Below are 5171 nucleotides of genomic sequence, written 5' to 3'. Positions count from 1 at the left end.
TCGACCGAGTTAACACCTGGGCTCTGCCTGGCGCGACAGCCTTCTCATTCCCAGCCAGCCGCTCCACCGCAGTCGGCACCTGACCTCCGATGGCTTGACTTATAATATTCTGACTTTACGACGGTGCAAAAGCGCTATGTGCTTCGTGGAAACTGCTTTGACTTGGTCCAGCTGCCCGTCGCCATGCGGTCACCAGGGTAAACAACCCTGCAGTGCTCCGAGCTGCCAGTGGGCTGGGACACGGTGGTTGGTGCGCACCCATCATGGCCATAAACCACACCCCTGTGTCTCCCGTTTCTGGTGAGAAGGGACGGTGATTCCTCTTGAGGTGAAACAAGACCGTTGCCCCACTGTGGGCTGATGTCATTGTCCTGAGCACGTTCAAGGGCTAGGCTAAGCATTAAATGCATTTGCAACTTGTGATCGGTTCAACGTACACTGAGTTTATCAGGCTGTAACCCCATGTGTAGAGTGGGTTTAGCTCACTTTCTGGAGAATGGCCTCAGGCTCGGCCTAGCGGGAGGGGGATGAGCGGCGGTGGTAGTGGGGGTGGGGCGGGGCCCGGACCCCCTTCAGGCTGGAGGTGCTCCCTGCCCAGCTGCCCGGAGGCTGGGAGAGCTCACAGCTCTGTCTCCGAAGAAGAATCGGAAGAAGAATCGTCCCCCGCTGCAGAGAGTGCACTGCCCAGGGCTATGCCCCCCTGAGGTAAGGGGATAACGAGTGTCCAATGACAGGCTCGTGTGGGCAGGAGACCCAGTCCCCTTGCCTCGGCGTGGGACCTCCACGCAGGGCCACTCCGGGTCCGGAACTGCAGCGAAGTCCAACATCTCTCTACACTGTCCTGCTGCCCTCACGGTGGCCTCATCCCCAGAGCACCCCAATAAAGACGCGCAAACCTCTCGGGGTCTGTTTCCACACCCATCCATCGGATGCTTCTGAAAGGACTGTTTAGTGCAGTGCATTTCTGAGATAAATACGGGAGCTAGTCCCGTGCTGGGGAAGGTCGAAGGAGCAGTCAGGACCGAACGTCAGGACCCAGCAGACCTGAGATCCGGTTTAGATCCACGTTGTGGGGATACCGTGGGGATACTCGAGAGAGAGCTCCACCTGCGGCACCGAGTGCTGGGCCACTGGGGGGTCTGCAGTGAAAGGGGCTCACTGGCCAAGGACCCACCCGCTGTGCTCAAGTAGGTACAAGCGCCCAGGAGCGGGGCTCACGGCGTGTGTGCGGATGGGGGTGTGGGGGCCGCAGCGTGGGCCCGTCTCTGGGAGCCCAGGAGCAGCCGGTGGCTCCAGTGCAAGGCCTCCGGCTGACCACAGGCCCAGAGCCACAGCCGCGGACACGCCAGCCCCTGCCAGAGGCAACCACGTTGGCAGACCCTGTACCCGCCGCCAGGCCTGTGTGATGAGAACGCGCCTGTTCACTTCCCTGGACACGAAGAGGGTCACCCTTGCTCGAGCGGATCCAGGCCTGGACTTCTCGGGCGATATAATCGTCCAGCTGGTCCCTGCGCCCCTGAAGACTTGCCCCTGCTGGACTCGGGCTGGTCTGGTTGTGGTGGAAGAGGCAGGGGGATGTGAGCTCACAGCTTGGTATCGCCCCAACACCCCGTCGGACACACGTCCCATCAGGCCCCAGCTCCTCCGAGTTCTGGAAATGACCCCGAAAGAGGGTCCTTCCTGAACGTTGTCTCTAGAGGCCCAGACCCATCCTAGCAGCCCCGCGGGACTCGCCCCTGGAGCTCACGGGGGAAGGCCAGGCAGCACCTTGGTTCTGGGGAGTCCTCTCGGCTCTGTTTCGGCGTCGGCTCGGAGAGGCTGGCTTGGGCCCGTCCTGTCGCTGGGAGATTCTGGACATGTAGGGACAGTTCACAGACACAGGAACAAAAGTCGCTCTTTTATCTTCTCCTGGGGACCAGCTCCTCACACTGTGAGCATGAGGGGTGGACAATAGCCTTCCTCGGGGGGGTGGCCTCTCGGTGAAGAGGCAGGTGTCTGGGAGTCTCACTTGCTGGATGCAGCCTAAGGAAGCCGACACCTGCTGCTCCTGAAAGTGCTCAGCCTGTGTGTGCAGATGCCCGTCCCCTCGTCGCTGACGTGAGAGCTTGGGAGGGTGAGCGGGGCCGGAGCTGGGGTGCTGCCTGACTGGGCTCGCCCAGGGGAAGCCACCGCGGCCTGTTCCCTCCTGTGTCCGGGACCACGCTCAGCCACCCGCGCTGTGTGTGGCTGCTGTCTTTTCCTTCCCGTCCCTCTCTGTCTTCTCTTTATGTCTCTGTGGGGAAAATCCTGTGGTTCTGTTTGTTTTCCCTGAGCTGTTTTGTTGAGGTATTTGCATGCTGAGAAACACGCTTATATTTTCCTCCTTAGAAAAACATTAATGCTCACACCCGGTCACCTTTCTCTTGGGCACTTCCCCTCCGCCACCCCCGACGGGGTCGGGCACCAAGCAGTCCCTGTATTTCCCACCGTGCACACTGACCAGAAGAGCTGTCCCATCGGGCTGGGCACAGGCCTGCCGCCCTGCCCACACTGCCCGCCCTGCGCGGGAACATCTGTTTGTATCGGGCTTGAGCGTCCTCACGCCTGTCTCCACCGTCCAGATGAGCGCCTGGCGTGCAGCGTGTAAATATCCGCTGCAGAAGCAGGTCAATGAATGAAAACATGTTGACCCCACACTCAAGGCGTGGGTGCATGTCGAAGAGTGATTTTCATGACAGTGAAAATGTGGGTTCAGATGAGTTTCTCTACTTGCCCGAAAATGATTGAATTAAAGTAAATATGTTGCCCGGCAGGCTCAGTGGTTGAGCGTCGAGCCTGCATCAAGAGGTCGCCGGTTGATTCCGGGTCAGGGCACATGCCCAGGTTGTGGGCCCATCCCCAGTGGGGGGCGTGCAGGAGGCGGCCAATCGATGTTCTCTCTCATCCATGTTTCTCTCTCTCTCTCCCTCTCCCTTCCTCTCTCAAAAATCAATACAGAAAATATATTTTAAAAAAGAAAAAGGAAAGAAAATGTCTGCAGAACCAACAGCCAGGATTACCAATGTGCCTGCACTCTGGTACCCCCAAACCCCAGGACTTTGCCCACCTACACAAGGGCCCTTGGAGACTCCAGCTGGGTCCTCAGCGGCCTGTCCCTTCTCTGTCCCGTCTGCAGCAGCCCTCCGTGGCCAGCCGGCTGGTCCCCTCACCCGCTGCCCAGTCTTTCTGCAGGGCCCCTGGAGCGGGGGGTACAAGAGAGAGAATTCTGGGTCCTGGGGATGGAGGGCCCCGGGAACACATGCAGAGCTGAGCAGCCCTCAGGACCAGCTCCTCCTCTCCTAGTTTAAAAATAAGGCGACCGAGGTCCAGAGAGCGGAGATGCCTAACGGGAGGTCACTAACGTGGTGGGGCGAGGGCTCAGACTCTGGGCAACATCAGCCTCCTGCTTAATTTGGGGAGCAGGGCCTTTTCAGTCCCTCCTGTGCCCCGGGAGGGGGGGTTGTCGTCTTCGGTGCCCGTCCAGCACAAATTCCTCCCTTCTGCTGTCACCTGGACCCCCAGGGCATCCCCCTGACGCAGGCGGAGGGATGCTGGCGTCTCCGTCGGACAGATGTGGACATTGTGGTGCGGAGAGCAGACTGGCCGGCCCGAGGTCGCACGGCTACCAGCTTCAGAGTTTGGGCTGAAACTGTTCTGAGTCAGGAGGGTGTGCCCCCCACCCCGTCTCTCTGGGTCTGGCCCCTTCCCTCCAGGAACCGGAGGCATCAGCTTGACCTGACGCCACAGACTCCAGGTCTCTGCTGCCGAGGGGCTCGCTGGAGGCAAGACCACAAGAAGGTCCCTCTTTCCTGCCCCGAGCCAGGGCTCTGCCTCTCCCTGCAGCCCTGGGGTCTTTGGGTAACTCCAGCCGGGGTGCCTGGCCTCGGGGGGCTCAGCACACACAGCCCAGCAGGGTGACCTGCTAAGATGCCGTGGGGAGCCCACAGCACCTGCTGGACCTCCTGGTGCTGGTGCTGAGGCAAAGCCTCCCTCCAGCGGGAGGAAGTTAAGGTGGAACCTCCCGGAGCATTCGTCCCGGCCAGTGGGGCAGCGCACACGGGGTCTCCCTTCCCACCACGAGTGACTTGTTCTCTAGCGAGAGGGAGACACCGGGCGCTGCGGACCCCCTACCCTCGCGGGGAGAGGGCTCCAGATAAAGGCTCCGGGGGGCCCTTCTGTGTACCGGGGTTTCCTCCCGGACGAGGCTCCTGTGTCTTGTCTCCGTCTCGGACTGACTCCCGTCGGCTGATCTGGGGACGAGGGAAGGAGAGAAGCCTTATCCGAGTCCATCTACTACCGGATGAGGCCTTTGCCTGCCCTCCCCTACGATGTGGGGGCCCTGCCGTCATCAGGGTTGTGTATGAACCTGCAATGCTGCCGGTTGCATGTTCGAGTCCTGTTACGACACAGAGTTCAGTTGGCTATTGGAGACCCGGTGCCCCACATTCAAAGTCATGTCACCCTCTCCGACTGGCTCATGCTGGCACCTCTCACAAATTGAGGGCCCCCCCCCCCGAGGGTGTTCACAGCCTGCCCTCCTCGGCCGGGCCTTCAGGGCCCACCACCTCCTTCCTCCTGCACACTGACCTGCGCCGCCCCCCACCCCCCGCAGGGCACCAGTCCTATTCCGGGAGCAGCAGACTGGCCCCCACTTAGCTTACGTCTCAGGGGCAGAGGTAGATAGAAACGGATGTGCTGGAGACAGGAGACAGGTGATGGAGAATTCTGGGGTGTGGGGGGGCACGGGTTCTTCTCCCTGCCCCGGCGGCCCCTGGTCAAGTCCACCAGCCAGTCCAGAAAGCCCTCTCAGGCCCCTGGGCTTGATCTCCCTACCTGCAGGGTGTCCCTGGCTCAGCACAGTCCACGCCCAGCCTCCTGCTCGGCGGGGCCGAGGGGCGGGGAAGCCTCTCAGCTCCGTGCCTCAGGCTTCCTGGCCTCAGCAGTGACAGCGCCTCAGCCTGCGCTGGAGGGGTGAGCAGGAGGCCTCCCGCCTGGGACGCACGGAGCAAAGGGGGAGAGAAGCATCACTCTCTCCCCCTCGAGAGGGACAAGGAAGGGGTGTCGCTGAATGGGGGAGGGAGGTTTCAGCCAACCCAGCGCAATTCTTTTTGTGTTAAATATGCTTTTATTGATTTCAGAGAGGGGGGGAGAGA

The sequence above is a fragment of the Molossus molossus genome, unplaced genomic scaffold, assembly GCF_014108415.1.
Source record: "Molossus molossus isolate mMolMol1 unplaced genomic scaffold, mMolMol1.p scaffold_m16_p_13, whole genome shotgun sequence".
NCBI lineage: Eukaryota > Metazoa > Chordata > Mammalia > Chiroptera > Molossidae > Molossus > Molossus molossus.
This window is presented reverse-complemented; position numbering follows the sequence as displayed.